The sequence below is a fragment of the Macaca mulatta genome, chromosome 15 (assembly GCF_049350105.2).
Source record: "Macaca mulatta isolate MMU2019108-1 chromosome 15, T2T-MMU8v2.0, whole genome shotgun sequence".
Classification (NCBI taxonomy): Eukaryota; Metazoa; Chordata; class Mammalia; order Primates; family Cercopithecidae; genus Macaca; species Macaca mulatta.
Genome location: NC_133420.1, coordinates 8611015 through 8631110, shown reverse-complemented (window position 1 = coordinate 8631110; position 20096 = coordinate 8611015). Strand labels below are relative to the sequence as shown.

General features: G+C 56.8%; 1 protein-coding gene and 1 pseudogene across 5 annotated transcripts in view; both read right to left on the bottom strand.

Annotated features, from left to right (window-relative positions):
- The window catches only part of VAV2 (vav guanine nucleotide exchange factor 2), a 236621-nt gene that overhangs the window by 125525 nt on the left and 91000 nt on the right, over positions 1-20096 (bottom strand).
- Positions 9662-10460, bottom strand: LOC144334872 (uncharacterized; annotated as a pseudogene).

Here is a 20096-nt window from a genome sequence, read left to right as displayed (position 1 = left end):
TCAGCCGGGCATGGCGGCACGCACCTGTAGTCCCAGCTACTTGGGAGGCTGAGGCAGGGGAATCGCCTGAACCCAGGAGGCGGAGATTGCAGTGAAGCAGAGGCTGCAGTGAGCCGAGATTGCGCCACTGCATTCCAGCCTGACAAGAGAGCGAGACTATCTCAACAACTACAACAAAAAAAATTGATTCTAGCAACTCATGAGCAAAGAGAGGGAATCCAGAATAAATGGTAACCAAACCCCACGCACACACATGCAATGAAGCCGCCTAGATAAGCAACACGGGAGCACACCAAATGAACACGTGATCATTAATTACCCACCACCACCACGCGCCCAGCCTCTCGTTCCTATGCTGGTGCCAGCACTGCTCCCTCCGCCGGGATGCCCTTGCCCTGCCTCCCAGCTGGACCCCAGTCTTCTCCAAAGTACAACTCAAAGGGCGCTCATCAAAGCAGTGCTTCCTTAGGCACTTGGGTGCACACTGCAGTGGGCCGGCTGCCCTTCTCAACTCCCACCACACTTTGTCCATTGATGAGGGAGGCGGGTGCCAGCCTGGGGGGCGTGGTGGGAACCCCGTAAGCACTCAACAGATGCTGGCCCACCCAGGCCAGCCTCTCCACCCAGGCTGGTTCCTGGGTTGTTACTTTATGGAACATCACCAAGCTGTCCGCGTAGCACAGCTGCCTTTTTCTATATGCGTAAGATGCTTCAATAAGAAGTTTGCAAAAGGCCGGGCGCGGTGGCTCAAGCCTGTAATCCCAGCACTTTGGGAGGCCAAGACAGGCTGATCACAAGGTCAGGAGATCAAGACCATCCTAGGTAACATGGTGAAACCCCGTCTCTACTAAAAAAAAATACAAAAAACTAGCCGGGCGAGGTGGTGGGCGCCTGTAGTCCCAGCTACTCGGGAGGCTGAGGCAGGAGAATGGCGTAAACCCGGGAGGCAGAGCTTGCAGTGAGCCGAGATCCGGCCACTGCACTCCAGCCTGGGCGACAGAGTGAGACTCTGTCTCAAAAACAAAAAAACAAACAAACAAAAAACCCTCTGGCTTTAAACATGTTTTAACTCCAAAGACTTTTAATTAGCTTTATTCACTCAAAACACACGGATAAGCTTGATGGCTCCATGAGAATGCTGGTATGGAGCAGAACCACACACCCAGGGAAGGAAGGACCACTGGGCAGGCAGCGCTATCACGGACCGCAGGTGCACACCAGCATCCCCTCCCACTCAGCCAGAGGGGCGCAGCACTGTCCACAACTCACACCCTCAGCCCCACTTCTAGCCTGATGACCCCACCTGAGCCAGCCACAGTGACAGGCGCAGCCTAGATCATTCCAAAGACTCCAAAGATAATTCCACAGGCTCCACTTCCAGGTGGACGACCCCATCTGAGCCAGCCACAGTGACAGACAGAGCCTAGGTAAGTTGGGCCCTTCCGGAGGGTTCTCTCCAGCAGACTGGAAAGCACAGCCAATATTCATCAAAATGCACGAATCGTCTCTGAACCAGTGACTTCATCTGCTCCACAGTGTCCTGCAATTGATTCTTGTGAACCTCTGAGCCCACTCAACCAAGGGCGGCCCAGCGAGGGGCACGCATGCAGCCCCCCTGGCTGTCTACTTGGTCCACATCCAGCTGCAGTGGGAGCTCCTGCCCTGCCCAGCCACACTGTCTGCCTCTGCTTCTTCCCCACAAGTTCAAGGTTGGTGTGCTCAGGCATCCCTGCCCCATCGATGAGCAAACACGGCCCAGCGACTTGTGTTTCTCAGAGCCCTCTCATTCCAAAACAAGTCTTACTCCAAGGGCACAGCGGCGGCCAGTACTTCCCGACGGCCTGCCGCTGTGGACTCCGCAAGTGCCGTATTTATTAATAATTGTGCACTGCCAGGAGCGTGCAATTGTCATTCAGATTTTACACAAGCAACGTGCTCAGGCTGCAGGTGAGATGTGACCCCAGGGTGGACCCCTCCCAAGGCATGGTGTTCTGCGGGGCCCCCGCCTCGAATTTCCATCTAACAGCTCTGAAACGACTGGACTCTGCATCTGGCCTCACCTGGTGATGCTCAGCTGCCCCAAGGTGGAGGTGGGCACACGCTCCATGCCATGTCCCTGACCTCACAAACCCACCACGGTGCCGGCACAAAGCCTTTACAAAGCACTCACCCACTTACCCTTGGGCTGGAAGGAACCACAGGCCCATTTGGTGACAACCAAACTCAGGTGTTCCTGAGAACCAAAGTTCTCAGCTACCTACACACCCACGATTAAGGGGACTGTGCTAGACAACCAAGTTTAAACTTGTTACACATCCCAGAGAGAGAAGCACGTGGAGGAGACTGATCTGGTCCCATCTCCGTACTGACAGGTGGGGGGGGCGGGAAGGCCCAGCCGGGCCCAGAGACACCCTGGGAGGCTGGGATGCAGCTCAGAAACCAGGGGTGAAGGGGCTGACGCAGGCGGGAAGGGAAAGACAGGAAGGAGCACCCACGTGGGGCCTAGGTTCCCAGGCAACCCCAAAGCTTCCTGCAGGTGGGAAGCCTCCGTCACGTGCAAGAAACTCCGCGAGATCAGCACATGAGGGCTGGGCCTTGTCTGATGCTGGCCTCAGCCTAGACGCATCTGAGCAGCGGTCACAAAGCCTCCATCCTGAAGGAGGAGTCTCAGAGCCTGCCCTGTGCCTAACCCTGCCACAGGGAGGTCCATTATAATTCAGAAAGGCTACGTAACCTGCTGAAGGTTGCCCAGCTCCAAGGACTCAAACCCACGTCTGTCAGACACCAGTCTGAGCTCTGGCCAGGGTCCATCTCTAACCTCGTCCCAGACACGGAGAAGCCCCAGACTTGAGGCCACCACACACCTGAGCTCAGGCCCCGTGTCGGAGTCGGTGAGGCCCACGTGCTTGCTCCTGTGTCTGGGGGATGCAAATCCCCAATCTCCTACTGGAGACAAGAAAACAAGACAGGCCCAGAGACAGCACTGAGCCCACTCGGCCCCGCTCCGCAGGGCACCTGCACACATTATTTACCCCGCCGAGACCTTCCTCTTCTGCTGGCAACACCCACGTCCAGAACCCCCGTGGCTGCACACCGAGGGCCAGAGCTCTGTGACCAGCAGAGCAGGCGAATTCTGCCAGCACAAACGCCTGTATTCATATCCGTACTCCAGGGCTCTGCCGGGCTCACGGCGCGCAGCGACCCGGCCTGGGGCAGGTGGGCAGGAAAAGGTGTACTCCACTCTTCCAAGATGCCCGGGAGGCCCAGGGGCTGAGGCTGCCCTTCAGGCAGGACTTTCCCAATCACACAGGGGAGGGAAGCCAGACAAGGCAGGTGCCAAGCCCCCCTCCCCAGCCCCCGCCCTCCTGTTCTCCCTCAGCCTTGGTGGTTCCCAGAGGGGTTCCCTGGGGCTCAGCCCAACTCAGAGGAGGGCCCAGGCAGCAGGCCCCACGCAGAAGTCGTACTTCCTTTGGGGCAGGGTGGGGCAGGGGCCATCTGCGGCCCACTCAGCAGGAAGGGCCTGTTCACACCCACTGACCTCCTGACTCGCCATGGAAACTAATTGCCTTGAAGCATAAAACTACCCCAGGATGGGGGTGGGGGAAGGGGCAGTGAGGCCCCCAGACCCCCTTGGATGGGAAACAAGACTGAACACAGCTGCTCCAAGCCCACCCACCTGCCACTCCAGGGATGCCCCAGAAGCTGGATTTTCAGAGGCGTGGACATCTGGCCCCGGGGAATTCACAGGGCCTAAGATCCTGCCCTAACTCTAAAAACAGCAAGGGCAGCCCCAGGGCCATGTGGATCCCGCCCCACCCCCCTACCCCACCCCACAAAATGTAACTTCTTAACCATTTTCAAACCGCACAAGTCAGCAGCACCGAACAGCACTCATACTGCGCAGCCATCACCACAGTCACACACACATTCCCCACCCGCCTCCCTGGAGACACCACGGACTCCACTTACCCCCAGCAGAGACCCTCCCCGACCCCAGCACCCCAGGGACATCAGAGGCTGAGGGATGAGATCACAGCAGCCAGGACACAGACCAGAGGGCTCATGGCCAGCCAGACACCGCGATCGGCGAGGCCAGGAGCCACCCCTGCCCCTGCCCCTGCCTCTGCCTCTGCCTCCCATCCCACGCTCCCCACCCAGGGTCTGCTTCTGCATTTTCAGGGCTTCTCATCTTCAGTGCCCATTACATCCCCAGGAGAACCGGGGGTGGGTGGGATGAGCCCCCATTGCAAGATGAGGGAACTATGGCCCGAGGAGGGAAATCACTGCCCAAGGCCACACTGCAGGTGGAGGTGACAGAGCTGGACCGGCCCAGGGCTCTCCTGTGGCCCCGGCTGCCTCCACTTCTCCCGGGGACTTCCAGCTCCCCACCTGCCCAGGACAGGCCTCCGGATGCAGAGAGATGGAAGGTAAGGATCCTGCATGGCCAGCCTCCTCACCACCAGCCCCGAAGGAAAGACGAGGCGCGTTCACAGCAACCGTCCTCCACGCAGAGCAACGCAGCGTCCACGGGAGGCAGCCACTCCTTGCTGCTTCCCACCGGGAACCCCCAGTTCCCAAGCCTGAGCTCAGGCTGAAGGGGCAGACCCTGCCCAGGAGCACCCCTTGGATGAGCCTTGAGGGCCTTGTGCGAAGGGAAATAAGTCAGTTACAAAGGACAAATACCACGGGATTCCCCACAGGAGGTCCCTGCAGGACTCCCTTACACGAGGCCCCTGGAGCCGGCAGACTCCTGCAGACAGCAAACACAAGTGGGGAGCCAGGGGCCAGGGGAGGCGGGGTGAGCGCTGAACGGGGGCAGAGTGTCCGCCTGGGCAGACGGAGCAGTTTTGGAGATGGACGGTGGTGACGGCTGCACGGCAACGTGACTGTGTTCAGAGCCACCGACCTGTGCCCTGGAAAATGGTTAAGAAGCTACATATTATGTTCTGTGTGTTTTACCACAGTCAATAAAACAAAACAAAGCAGCAACTGCGTGTGGGGGCCACGCACACCTGGACCTTCCGGGCCGCCGGTTCCTTTGAACCCGAGGCCAAACAGGGCCAGGCGGGCCCAGACATGTCCGTCCCTACACCACCGGCCCCGGGTCATGGGGCTGTTTCCATAGAAACCACTGTGTCCAGGAGCCACGTGACTCTCAAGGACAGACGGACAGACGGACGCAGCTCTGGGAAGGGCTTTTCCATTTTCCACACCTCCAAGTCTCAGCCTCACCGTGGACACGATGAGACCCACGTCCCCCAAACAGGGTCAGAGCTAGACAAACACCAGACTCCACCCCAATTAGTATCACGAGCCTGAGCCGACTGATCTGTTCCAAAGGGCGTCATCCCAGCGGCTGGCTTCAAGATACTTAACATTTAATTTCCAGATCCAGGGAGGCTGCCATTAGCAAGATTAATTGTGTGCACACACAATTTCATTTCCCCCACCGCAAAAAACAAAAGTGACACTTACCCCAATTACAGGACGCCGGGCCCTGGCGGACGGCCCATCATTCACAAGGAGACGACACGAACAGCATTGAAATGAAGTGCCCCTGCCAGGGGGGGCTGGGACACCACGTCCCAGGGAAGCCTCACCTCTGAGGAGCTCTTTGCTGAGATCAGGGCGGCCTGAAGCAGGCCCAGCAGGGATCTGGAGCTGCGCTGAAAGGGGTCTCAGTGACACCTGCTCTTCTGCCCTCCGGGTGGGAAACCGAGGCCCAGCAAACCACAGGCTAGGGGGTCGGATGTCGGGGGACCCCAGACAAGCCTCCCCACTCCCATGTCTTGGCCTGGGTTCCTCGTCCAGGAAATTAGAGTCATCACAGAGTTTCTCTTACAGGGAGTGCTGAAGAGTGGGGCTCAGGGGCACGAGCCTAGAACGTGCCTGCGCCTGTGTGGGAGAGAGCACGCCCACTCTGGGTGCTAGCTGCCGGCTTTCTAGACTGGCCTGACACCTCCTAAGAGCCTAGGAGTCAAGGGGGTGGGTGAAGGTGGCTACGGGCACGGTGATCTGTGGCCCTTGGTTCCCTTATCTCCCCAGGGCCACCCTGACACCACTGGAAAGAATGAGGGATGCTTGGGAGGGAAAGGCACTGGGTCCAGGGCCTGGGGGAGCACACAGCTTTCCTTGGGACAGGTGCGGGCAGCCCACAGCCCCACAGCCAGGACCACCCCAGTCCCACACTGCAACCGCACAAACGCATCAAGCTAGCCGGCCCATCGGCACCTGCTTCTGCGGCGACCGAGTGCGTCATGAAATCCGACGAAACTCCCCAGGGCACCCAACGAGGCTCAGCTGTTTGTTCGTTAGACATTTCATTTACCAAAAAAAAAAAAAAAAAAAATTTCTTTCTTCTCTGTCCCCTGTTAAACCTAATCAGACTTTCCCGACGTGACGGTGTTTTACTCGTGTTTCAACTGTTAATATCGATACAAGGCTGACGACTCCACGGCTTCCACGAAGAAAGAACTCCAGGCTGGAATACTAGTGTTTCCCATGAATAATACATGACCCCGCAGGGCCACTCCTGGGATGACCCCACAAATTACTGTCCCTGCAGTGGAAGGACCCGTCATCCTGGCTGGGAAAATTAGCTAGAAACTAACAGGATTCGGGCACAATCTGGGAGGCTGTGGTGCCAGGGTGTGGGAGGGTGACCCGCAGGGGCTGAGGCAGATCCCCAGGCAGGAGTGGCAGCCAGGGCACGGGCGGCATGTATCACGCCAACCTGGCATGTCCGCAGGGCACAGAGCCCTCCACACAGCTGACACTCCAGGGGGTGGAACCAGGGAGCCCAGGCCGGGAGTCTGCGCAGTGGTTTCTTCTGAGGAGCCAGAACTCAGCTCCACCGTGACCACACGGAGCCCTTGTGCCTGTCACAGAGGGGCTGACGGCGCGCCTCACGCAGGCCGTGGGGAATCCAGGAGGAATCGTGGCCGTAAGCCCAGGAGTGAGCACGGACTGCAGACTCCCAGCCCCGGACTACATTTCTTCTTTCCGAGAGGTACAGCAAGAAACCACTTGGGAGGGCAGAAATGGGAAAAGTGCCAAGGGTGAAGGGGCCACGGCTCTCCCCAGCTGGGGCAAAGACTACTGCCCCCCACCACCCCCTAGAGTCCTTCTCCCCTTCTTCCACGAGAGGTGGATGCTTGATGGCTCAGGGCTGCCTGCTAAAGACAGCGCTCCCCACCCTCCCTTGCAGAAAGGAATGGCCCCAGAACCACGTTCTGGACACTGTAAGAAAGGAAGGGGAGGTGAGGAAGGGTCATGCACTTAGAAGGAAACAGCCGCCTCCCCTGCTTCTTTCCTGCTGCATGGAACGTGGACGAGATGGCAGGAGCTCAGCAGCTACCTTGAAGCACGAGGTGGAAGCCGCACGCTGGTGACGGCAGAGTGAGATATTCAGCATGCCTGAGCTGCTTGTGGGGACGATGGCACTGCCTGGGACGTGGGCACTATGGAGGAGCATCTCTCTTGCTATCTCACTGCCAGCCACCCATCCCTGCAAACTGGCAAGGACCTGCACCTTTCACACCTGATGAACAAAAATACTTTAAGGTCTTCTAATATCTATCTGGGCATTTTCTGGTCTGAAATGAGGAAGTTAAATGAAATAAGGTAGAGGAGTGAAAAAAGTAAAAAAAGGCAAAGAGGATTTTCTCTCCAAAGCTCTTGCAAGGAAGCACCGGAACCCTCCTCAAGGTGCTCAGTAAGCAGAGGCACGGGGGACAAGGGTGCAGGGGGCTAACAGGGCCCGGCACTCATGCCACCCTTGGGAACACAGTCTCCAGCTCCAGCTTCTCCTCCCTCCCTCCCCCACCAACTCCCAGCAGGAGGGATTGGGGGGAGGATGGGGGGAGGATGGTTGGGAGGGATGAAGGGAAGGGATGGAGGGTGAGGGATGGGGGGATAGAGGGGGAGAGAGAGAGGGGAGGAATAGAAGGGGAGGGATGGAGGGGGAGGGATGAAGGGGAGGGATGAAAGGGAGGGATGGGGGGGGATGGAGGGGGAGGGATGAAGAGGAGGGATGGAGGGGAGGCATGGAGGAGAGGCATGGAGGCGGAGGGATGGAGAGGGATGGAAGGAGAGGCATGGAGGGAAGGGATGCAGGGGAGGGAGGGAGGGGAGGGAGGGAGAGGAATGGAGGGGAGGAATGGAGGGGGATCGAGGGGGAGGGATGGAGGGGGATGAAGGGGGAGGGATGGAAGGGGATGGAGGGGAGGGATGGAGGGGAGGGAGGGAGAGGGATAGAGGGCAGGGATGGAGGGGGATGAAGGGAGAGGGATGGAAGGGGATGGAGGGGAGGGATGGAGGGGGAGGCATGGGATGGGGTTGGGAGAGGTGGGGATAGAGGGCATGGAGTGAGAATGGAGGAGAGGGGTAGAGGAAGTGGGTGAGTAGACCAAGGCAGTCGGGGGAGAGATGGAGACAGAGGGAGAGAGGAAAGGGAGATGGGGAGGATGAAGGAGAGGGACAAAGGACGGGATGCCAGGGGCTGTGGGGAGAGGAAAGGGATGAAAGAGGTGGGGTGGGGAAGAGGGGGAAGGAGAGGGATGGGAGTATAGGGTAGGGGGTGGAGGGGACCCAAGGGCAGGGTGGGGGATGAGGGAACAGAGGCCAGTGGTGCCGGGGAGGGGCAGAGGGGGATAAAGGGGAGATGCAGGGGAGGGGTAGAGGGGGATTAAAGGGAGATGCAGGGAAGGGGTAGAGGGGGATAAAGGGAGATGCAGGGGAGGGGTAGAGGGGGATAAAGGGAGATGCAGGGGAGGGGTAGAGGGGGATAAAGGGAGATGCAGGGGAGGGGTGGGGATCAGCAGGGGGCTGCTCAGGTGCCAGGGGGAACAGGTGGCCCGGGTTGGCTCCATGGGGCTGTGCTGCTTGGAAGTGAGGCCTCCTGGTGCCTCCGCGGGGCTGCAGGGCTTTGTGAGCCAGGAGCGTCCTTTGAACACAAACAGGCCCCTGTTTATTTTGGAAATGTGGTGGTTGAGGAGGTGGGGAGTGAAAGCCAACACTCGACACTGGTTAGAGCACCCTTACTGGTGCATACGCCTCTGTCTATAAGCACACTGGGGAGGAGATGGAATTAAGCCACCTGGCCAAGGTCATCCCAGGGGTCAGCAAAAATCAATCTGCATTGATCCCTGGGCCCCACGCAGGGCTTGGCCAAAGGTCAGCCGAGCACCTAACCTGCCTGGCCATCCCTCGTGGGTGTCTGTGCCTGAATCGGGCATAGAGTCCAGCAGGGACAACTGTCCTTAGGCTCCAACAAGGGACATGGGGGCACAAGGAGCCCGGGAGGGCAGGGCAGGCTGAGCTGCAGGGCTGGAGGGAGGAGAAGATTCACAGGCCAGAGATGCAAGAGGAGGGGCGAATCTGAGCCAGGCTTCAGCTCAGACGCCACTGTAGACGAGAAAAGTGGACCTGGCCCAGCCTGGACAATAAAAAGCATTCCAGGTTCTTATAAGGGGAACAGAAAGAGCCAAGCAGCTTCTATCCATGGAGCTTGCCCAAGCCCACCCCCAGAATTATCATCAGCCTGATGTCTCACAAAAAGACTTCAAAGTGAGCCCAGGAACACCTCCTTCCTGGTCATGAGGCGCAGGTTTTGCTGAGCAGTGAAGGGCCCTGGCCCTTGGGCACACAGTAAGGCGAACTCAGCTGCCCATTCTGTCAGAGGACAGCACGGTCCAAGACCTAAGGCTCTGAGTCCGACGTGGGCACTTACCAGACAGCCTGAGTCCCACCTCCCCCACAGACTCCTCTCGCCACCCTCCCAAATCCACAGGCCTCTAAAGGTGGGAGCCTGACAGCCACGTCCCTTCAGGTTGTGGAGGGGTCACACAAAGGCCCCACAGCTGCAGGGTGGAGGGTGGAGAGGGCTGAAGAGGAAGGGAAGAAGGAGAAAGGAAGGGAGGAAAGAAGGTAGGAGGCTCGGGTGGCAGGGGCAGAGGCAACAGCAACTGGGCCCCAGCTGGTCTTCGGTCCCACAGTCAGGCAGCGCCGTGGAGGGGCAACATGGAGGAGAAGGCCCTAGTGACAACTCTGGGGTCCTCAGGCGGCAAAGGACCTGCCCCGCACGTCCTCCTACCAGCGGCGAGCCCTCCCTCCCCGGCCTTCATAAAAGCAAAATCTAGACAAAGGAGCCAAGAGGGCCGACACCCACTCCGGCCAGCTCCAAAGGTCACCTTCAAGAAACGGGGTTCGCAGAAAGTCAACGGCGCCTGCAGAACAGGGGCGAGCGCCCAGCCCAGCCAAGGACAGGAGGAGCCCAAGCCTTCCTCCGTCGCCACGCGGCAGCTTTCACTGCATGGTGATCCTCGGAGGGTGGCGGGACAGCGATTCCACCCACAGCTGCGGTGACCGAGGCCCAGCGTTGCTGCAAGTGGCAGAGAAGCCAGAGTCCAACCACTGCCCCTGAAACCCACCGCACCTGACCCACACGGTAGCCACGAGGGTCAGGTGCCCACACGTACCGCACACACAGCTGAATGCTTTACAGGACCTCACGGACCCTCATAGCCCTCTGGAAAGTTCTGTTGTAATCTCCACCTTACATCTGCAGAAACTGAGGCTCGCAGAGAAAGAAGAGAGTAACAGGCCCAAGGCCACCCTGCCAAGCAGCACGACATCCACTCCACAGCCCACGGCTGAGAATCCATTCCCGACCCTCCGCCTCCACTGCCGGTCAGAATTCAGGGAAGCTGGGTGGGTGAGGCCCCAGAGGCCACCTCGCTGGATCGCCCACAGTACCCACTGCCACCACCACGCCCGCTCTGAAGTGCATTGTGAGGGCTCCAGGGACCGTGGACACACAGGGTCTCACCCTTTCCCAAGGATGGAGGAACCGGGGCCCAGCCTGGCCAGGCATGGTGCCGGCCATCAACACCGGCTGCGGCAAGGCCCAGACCTGGTGCAACTGACCCAAGGAGACCAAAGCTCCTTCAACAAAGGCCGGCGACAGGCGAGGCGGCTGGGCGCATCCATCCACAAAACCAACAGGAACGCCGTGGCCATAGGGGCCACAGGGGCCACAGGGACCACAGGGCCCAGCAAAGGCAGAAACTGCCTTTAAGCTCTCTGAGCCCAAAGGAGAGGCCCCTAGAAACCTCCAGAACCCCCCGGTGACCCTGCACAAGGCAGCTGTTGGGAAATTTTGCCACAGTTGCCCTCTGTCCAGGGAGGCCTGAGGGCCCAGCAGGGTTCACAGGCTCCCAGGAGGAGGAGGGGCCAGCACTCTCCCCACTGTCTCAGGCAGATCCTTAACCCCAAGGGGACCACAAACCCCTCCAGGCATCTAAGGAAGGCCGTGGGCCTCTCCTCAGAACACACGGCACCCCCGGAGGCTCTGGATCCTGGCACCCACCCTGGACCCCCAGGGAAAGAAGCCGAGACCTGGAGCCCCCGAGGAGGAACAGCAGCCTGTCCCCCAGCAGGGCCTGCCATGACCCCAGGCAGGGTCCAGAGCTGAGCACTCTGCTAGCCTTCACCTGCCCTAGACCCTGGGGTAAAGGATGGGAGACAGCACAGGCGGAACACAGAGCCCTTGCCATCGGTGTCACCGCTGTTGATGCGGGAGGCAGGAGGAAGGGCAGGGGTCGATGTTCTGAAGATCACGTGGGGGCGTCAGGAGATGGCGTGGGACAGGGCGGCAAGAAAGAGGGAATTAAGCTCCAAGCCAAAGTGCCAACGGCTGCCCGCAGGAGAATGAACATCAGCACAAGGGGCAGGGGAGGGGGACAGGGGGTCATCTCCTACAGTAAAGAATCAACAGGTGTTGAAAGCAGGGAATCAAGTGCTGGGCTCTGTGGAGATCCCTGAGGGCTCCAAAGGTGACCACAGGAGAATTAAAGACACAGTTGCAGGTGCAGCTCCTGGGGGAGGCCTGGTGGGGCCGGGGTCGTGGAGGCAGGAGGTCACCATTCACTTCAAGCCCGTCTGTAACGTGACTCTTTCTGCCTTGTGCATCTATAATTACCTTGGCAAAAAAATAAACATTTAAATGAACAACTCGAATGTCCATCAACAGATGAATGGATGAAGAAATTGCAGTGGAGCCACCATGGACTATCATTCCGACGTGAAAAGGAGAGAAGCTCTGATTCTTGCCGCAACATGCCAGGGGGTGCCAGCCATGCACAGGGACAATCTATTGTGACATTCCATTGATAGGAAGTTTCCAGACCAGGCGAATCCACAGAAATTTGAATTAGTGGCTGCCAGGGGCTGGGGAAAGTTGGGGGGATGAGGAGTTACTGCTAATGGGTTCGGGGTTTCTTTTGGGGGGTAATGAAAATGTTTAAAAATTAATGGCGGATACATGGCCTTGTGAATACACTGAAAACCCCTGAACTACACACTTCACACGGGTGAACCCCATCGTGTGTGAACTGCATCTCAGCGATGCTACTACTTGAAAAAGAGCGAGATCAGCTTTCTACACATTGGCAAAAAACTGTCTTGTAAGGCCAGAGTTGTCTGGTTCTCGGCCTTCTTAATTGGCGGCCACACTAAAATCTTTATTAACGTTAGTAGGCCAGACCTGGCGACTTACGCCTATAATCCCAGCACTTTGGGAGCGTGAGGCATGTGGATCACTTGAGGTCAGGAGTTCACACCAGCCCGGCCAAAACAGTGAAACCTCGCCTCTACTAAAAGTACAAAACTTGGCCGGGCGCGGTGGCTCACGCCTGTAATCCCAGCACTTTGGGAGGCCGAGGCGGGCGGATCACGAGGTCAGGAGATCGAGACCATCCTGGCTAACACGGTGAAACCCCGTCTCTACTAAAAATGCAAAAAATTAGCCGGGCGAGGCGGCGGGCGCCTGTAGTCCCAGCTACTCGGGAGGCTGAGGCAGGAGAATGGCGGGAAGCCGGGAGGTGGAGCTTGCAGTGAGCTGAGATCGCGCCATTGCACTCCAGCCTGGGCGACTAAGCGAGACTCTGTCTCAAAAAAAAAAAAAAAAAAAAAAAAAAAAAAAAAGTACAAAACTTAGATGGGCGTGGTGGCGGGCACCTGTAATCCCAGCTACTTGGGAGGCTGAGACAGGAGAATCGCTTGCACCCGGGAGGCAGAGATAGAAATGAGCCGAGATTGCACCACTGCACTCCAGCCTGGGCAACAGAGTGAGACTCGGTCTCAAAAATAAATAAATAAGGCCAGGCGCGGTGGCTCAAGCCTGTAATCCCAGCAGGCTTGGGAGGCCGAGACGGGCGGATCACGAGGTCAGGAGATCAAGACCATCCTGGCTAACACGGTGAAACCCTGTCTCTACTAAAAAATACAAAAAAAAAAAAAACTAGCCAGGCGAGGTGGCGGGCACCTGTAGTCCCAGCTACTCGGGAGGCTGAGGCAGGAGAATGGTGTAAACCCAGGAGGCGGAGCTTGCAGTGAGCTGAGATCCGGCCACTGCACTCCAGCCCAGGAGACAGAGAGAGACTCCGTCTCAAAAAAATAAAATAAAATAAAAAAATAAAAATAAAAAAGAATAAAATCTCTATAAACGTGAGAGCAGGTGTAAACGTAGGGATGACAGCCACTCTCGCGGTGTTAGGTCTAGGCAACCCTCATCATCGGCTCCACTAGGCGAAACTTTCAAACTGGTGTTAAGGTCACTCTCAGAGAGTAGTTGCTCATTTAACTGGATCTGTGACCACTTTATTCACACAGCCACACTATAATTCCACTCTGGTTTGATTTCACAACTTCTACCAGCTGTGTCTAGAATTGTGTTTAGGAGGAAATGTCGATATTAATATAAATGACATTTTCTTTTCTTTTCTTTTCTTTTGCTTAGAAACTTAAAAAAAAAAAATCTGACCAGGCCGGGTGCGGTGGCTCACGCCTATAACCCCGCACTTTGGAAGGCTGAGATGGGTGGATCACGAGGTCAGGAGATCGAGATCATCCTGGCTAACACGGTGAAACCCCGTCTCTACTAAAAATACAAAAAAATTAGCCAGGCGTGGTGGCAGGCGCCTGTAGTCCCAGCTACTCTGGAGGCTGAGGCAGGAGAATGGCGTGAACCCAGGAGGCGCAGCTTGCAGTGAGCCGAGATGGCGCCACTGCACTCCAGCCTGGGCGACAGGGCGAGACTCTGTCTCAACAACAACAACAACAAAATCCAACCAAAACAAATGTTGGGCTTGTGAGAACGTGGCACTAGGAAGCGACTCGGGAGCCTATCAGCACATGCTGGTTATCGCTGAAGGATGCAGGAAAATGAGCTGACACTCGGGAAGAAAGCCACTCCTTTGAGCAGCAGCGAGAGACTAAGTCCCCCTCTGTCCGCCCAAGTGGCAGAGGTGTCCAGGCGGGTGCCAGCCTCAGCCTCTTGCTGGGTCAGGAGCCCAGCACAGGGCACACCCAGGTGGGGAACCGGACATCTGGGCTCACCCCCGCCGCCCTGCTCTGCCCCTCTGTAACCCACCGTCTCGTCCGTCCCTCAAGACATCTTCCACCCTTGCCTCCCATCCATCACCTGTTACCCAGGTAGCTGGGCTGTGTCTCCTTGAATAAAACTGGGTCCCAGGAGGGCGAGGTCCTTCCTGTCTCCCCAGCCCAGAGCTGAGCCCAGCTTCATCCCCGGTGGTCAAGCCAGAGAGCTGTGCTCTCTCCCCACCTCCGCAGCAACACGGGCCCACCTCTGGGTGACCACAAGGTGTGGCTCTAAGCTCCCAATTTCCAGATCGTCCCTGATTGCTCTTCTAGGCCTCGTTGCATGAAGGCCAAATATGGAATTTCAAAGTCGCCTAAGGTCAAGATAATGCCAGACCATGACCATGCAGATGCCTGAAATGTCTGTATTTAATTAACGCTGGAGGCAAAAAGGTCACTGCTATTAATGGAGTGAACAAAAAACAACCTGCCCCCAGGCCTCTAGAACGTCTCCCTGCCAGGGAGGCGGCAGCCTCTGCCAAGTAAAACTGCTCTTCAGAAGTGTCCAGCACCCACCACCTGTAGAAACCCTGGGAAGGCAGAGACAGCCAGCGGGCTTGCTGGGGGTTGGCAGCGGCCTCACAGGGCTTAGGGACACTCTGCCCAGCCAGACCACGCAAAGGCTCCTACCAGGGAAGTCCACGATCACTTTCCCCCTTTGAAAATCCCAGATTCTTCCAACATACTGCATCCGGGTACCCTGAGGCTGGGAGGGACCAGGGAGATGGGCCTGCCCCACATCCTTCTCACAGAGAAGGAAACTGAGGCCAGGCGGACACAGACTGAACTAGTGTCACCCAGGAGCCGGCAGGGTGGCCAGAGGGGCTCCAAGGCTGAGTCCAGCGCTCTCTCCATAATGCCAGACCCTCAACAGAAAGAGCCTTTTTAGGGCGGGAGTGGTGGTTCACCCCCATAATCCCAGCACTTTGGGAGGCTGAGGCGGGTGGATCACCTGACATCAGGAGTTCAAGACCAGCCTGGCCAATATAGCAAAACCTTCTCTCTACTAAAAAAAAAAAAATATATATATATATACACACATACACATACACACACACACACACACACACACACACACACACACACACAAATGAGCCGGGCTTGGTGGCAGGCGCCTGTAATCCCAGCTACTCAGGAGCCTGAGGCAGGAGAATTACTTGAACCCAGAAGGCAGAGGTTGCAGTGAGCCAAGATCGTGCCACTGTACTCCAGCCTAGACGACAGAGCGAGACTCTGCCTCAAAAAAATAAAAAATAAATTAAAAGATCATTTTTAACCCCCTCAACTGGTATTTAAAACCATCAGTTGAGTGGCAAGGTAGTTGGACTTTTTATGTGGTGCCCAGGGAAGCTTCTAGGCCTCATGAAGCCAGGCCCGAGCTGGTGCCGTGGCTCTCCCGACAGGTTCCCCTGGTCAGAGCCACCACAGGTCGTCTCAGATCCGGGGAGGACACGGACCCTGCCTCTGGATGGCAGGAATCACAGAGAGTGCGCGGGTATTTTCAGTCTGCCTCAGGGTCCTCATGACAAACGGGGAATAACAGTGTCTCCTCCAAGGCCCAGGAGGAGATGACCTAAGGAGACCCGTGGGCAGTTGGGACTCCTCAGGCCGGGTACAGTGGTTCACACCTGTAATCCCAGCACTTTGAGAGGCCAAAGTGGGTGGATCACTCGAGCCCAGGAGTTTGAGACCAGTCTGGGCAACATAGTGAGACCCCATCTCTACCAAAAATTTAATGTATTTTATTTATTTGTGAGATGGAGTCTCGCTGTTGCCCAGGCTGGAGCGCAGTAGCACGATCTCAGCTCACCGCAACCTCCGCCTCCTGGGTTCAAGCGATTCTCATGCCTCAGCCTCCCAAGTAGCAAGTAGCTGGGATTATAGGCGCCCACCACCACACCCAGCTAATGTTTGTATTTTTAGTAGAGACGGCATTTCACCATGTTGACTAGGCTGGTCTCAAACTCCTGACCTCAGGTGATCCGCCCACCTCGGCCTCCCAAAATGCTGGGATTACAGGCGTGAGCCACCATGCCTGGCCTCTACCAAAAATTTAAAAATTAGCTGGGCATAGTGGCACATGCCTGTGGTCCCAGCTACTCGGGAGGCTAAGGCAGGAGGATCACTGGAACCCAGAGATGGAGGCAGCAGTGGGCCATGATAACACCACTGTACTCCAGCCTGGGTGACAGAGTAAGACCCTGTCTCAACAAAAAAAAGAAGGGAAGGAGGGAGGGAGGGGAGGGGAGGAGAGGGGAGGGGAGGGGAGGGAAAAAGAAAAGAAAAGAAAAAAGAAAAACCATGGGTCAATTTGAGGAACATTTCATGAAAAAAGCCACTGCTGAGGCCCCATGGTAATACTGGGGCTCCGAAAATACCCCAACAAGAAGGGCCTCCTGTCACTAGTTCCATTCTCCCCCAGAGCCGGCCACAGAAACCAGAATGCCTCTTCCCTCAAGCAGGTCTTAGAAACCAGAACCCCTTTTCCCTAAAGCCAGCCATCAAACCTAAAAATAACACTCTAACTGTCCCTCCGCCCTATCTGTGTAAAAACTGGCCGTAAAGAAATTCCCCGACCTACCTTGTTTAACTGTAGATCGTAAGACCCACCATTCCAGAGAGGATCCTGCCCCACACTCAGAAAGAAGGAGCGCGGCTCAGAGAAGCCAGGTAGAATCCAGGCTCGTCTGCCTGCCCATGCTTTGTGGAACCTACGCACAAAAAATGAGCAATTTCCCCTATCTTTGGGACTTTATTTAGAAGGTTCCCCTGTATAAATGTTCAATCTTCTTGCCTTTTCTCCAATCAATCAATCCACCTCCTGTCTGCTTTTATTTATTTATTTATTTATTTATTTATTTATTTATTTATTTCTGAGACAGGGTCTTGCTCCATCGCCCAGGCTGGAGTGCAGTGGCAGGATCTCAACTCACTGCAACCTCCGCCTCCCAGGTTCATGCAATTCTCCTGTCTCAGCCTCCCCAGAGGAGCTGGGACTACAGGTATGTGTCATCACGTCCGGCTAATTTTTGTATTTTTAGTAGAGACGGGGTTTCACCATTTTGGCCAGGCTGGTCTCCAACTCCTGACCTCAGGTGATCTGCCCTCCTCGGCCTCCCAAAGTGCTGGCATTATAAGCATGAACCACCGTGCCCAGCCCCTCCTGTGGGATTTTTCAGTGAACCTTTGAAGGGGCCAAGAGCCTTACCCCCCAACACTCTCAACTGATATTTAAAACCACGGCCCAGTTTTAGGAACATTTCATGTAAAAGCACCACTCCAGGGGCCCCGTGGTCACAGTGGTGACTGTTTATTAGGCATGTGCCACTCGACAGGCTGGCTACCCAGTCCCCATGGGTCTCCTCAGCTCGTCTCCTCCCCGGCCTCAGAAGAGGCATGGTGATTCCCTGTCTGTGACAGGGACCCTGATGCAGAGTAAAGATGGCTGCACACTCTCTGAGACGCCCCGGGTCAAGAGGCAGGGTCTGTGTCCTCCCCGGATCCAGGATGGCCTGTGATGGCTCTGACCAGGGGAGCCTGTCAGGACAGCCATGGCACCAGCTCGGGCCTGGCCTCATGAAGCTTCCGTGGGCGCCACATAAAAAAGTCCAACTACCTCGCCAGAGAGCCCACAAAGGGAGGCCGGCCCTGAGCCGCAGGGACCTCTCCCACCCTCCAGCAAAGGCCCAGAGCTGCCCTGAGGGGCTCCTGCCAGCCTGGCCTGGTGACTCTGCCTAGGTCTGTAGGCACTGGGCTGGGCCCAGCCCTCCTGGGGTATTTATTTCCCCACTGTTCTGACACCAGGCCCTCCCGAGAGCACAGAGAGCCCCGCTGTCCCTGACTCGGGAACCCCAGCGCCCATGCCAGAGTCTACCTTTTCCCAGGAGACAGGCTGATGGGGTCGGTGGCAATGTGCCGCCACCATCGAAGGGGACTTGGGGTGGGGAGGACAGCTGCGCCCCCGAGGCCAAAGGAGATGGGCTGACGTCCCTACCATGCACCTCCCGCTACCACATATCTCTGCCCACCTTAGCGGTCTGCGTGTCAGGAGACTCTGTGGATGCTCGAAGCCCCTGTGTCCTGCAAGTCAGACCAGAACCTCCCATCCCCACCTCTCTGGGCCAAAAGTGACACAATTTCATCAGAATCATGGAGATCACAGACCCAGGGAGACCCAATTTAAGGCCAGGCCCATCAGCTCCCCCTGCCATTGGCCTCCCTGATTCCAACTTCGTTGTCTACACACCGGGATAGAAAAGGGCACCTGCTTTGGACGGGTGAGGACCACGCAGGACAATCCACACAACACGCACGGGGCCTGGGACACGTCAGGAGCCTCTGCTGCAGGACACAGGACACCCGGTCCCGCAAAGACAGAGCCCTCTGAATTTGACCAAACCTCCTCCATGCAGACACAGCTGTGGCCCCGGGGCTACCACATCCCCAGGTTTCAGGAGCCTAAAATGCGTCAGTACTGGAAGCAGGGAGATGTCCCACACTGAGATGTTTCTGTTTTCCCAGAGCTCCAGCAGAGAAACTGTTCACCCACAAACCACCTCCCTCCGTGATATCCAGAGGCCAGGGGTGCTGGGGTGCAGGCTGCGGAGAGGTTCCCACATTTGGTGCAGGGGAAGACACACAGCTGCTCAAAAGAAAAATAAGGGAGTGTTTCGGGTTGAACTGTGTCCCCTCAAAAAAGATACAGAGGGGTGCTAACCCCCAGGACCTCAGAATTTAACTTTACTTGTACAGAGACTTCGAAGAGAAATCAAGTTAAAATGTTGTCACTGGGGTGGGCCCTAATAGAATATGACCAGTGTCCTTATAAAAAGAGGAAGTTTGCCAGGCACAGTGGCTCACGCCTGTAATCCCAGCACTTTGGGAGGCCAAGACAGGTGGATCACTTGAGGTCAGGAGTTCAAGACCAGCCTGGCCAACATGGTGAAACCCCATCTCTAGTAAAAATACAAAATCAGCCAGGCGTGGTGACGCACACCTGTAATCCCAGCTACTGAGGAGGCTGAGGCAAGAGAATTGCTTGAACCCGGGAGACAGAGCTTGCAGTGAGCCGAGATGATGCCATTGCACTCCAGCCTGGGCAACAAGAGTAAAAGAAACCCCATTTCAAAAAAAAAGAGGTAGTTTGGACACAGAGACAGGCACAGAGGAAAGATGACCAGAATACAAAAAGAGAAGACGCCGTCTGCAAGTCAAGGAGAGTGCCCCAGGTCACAGTCTCCCTGTGCCCCAGAAGGCACCAGTCCCGCCGCCACCCTGATCTCGGACTTGCAGCCTCATTTCGGTTCCAGTATATTTCGGTTGTTTCACTGGGCTCCCTCCCTCCCTGCCGCACTGTCCCTCAGGCCCCTTCCTCTACCCCACGCTGGGCGGTGCTCCCGGCTCAGGGTCCCATGCCCACCTGCACCAGGATTCCCTCTGTGAGGGTGTGCCAGGTCCGCCCCGTCCCCTGGAGCCCCACATCGGGCTCAAAGGGAGAGGTTTTGTATCACTTAGAAAATATGGGGGTGGGGGTTGCATATAAGTCCTGTCTGGGGTTCTCAGGACACAAAGTCAGACACAGCCTCAGCCAGCCTCGGGTCTGGTGGCTCATTTGGTTTTGAACCATAAAGAAATTTAGCAGGCTGGGTGCGGTGGCT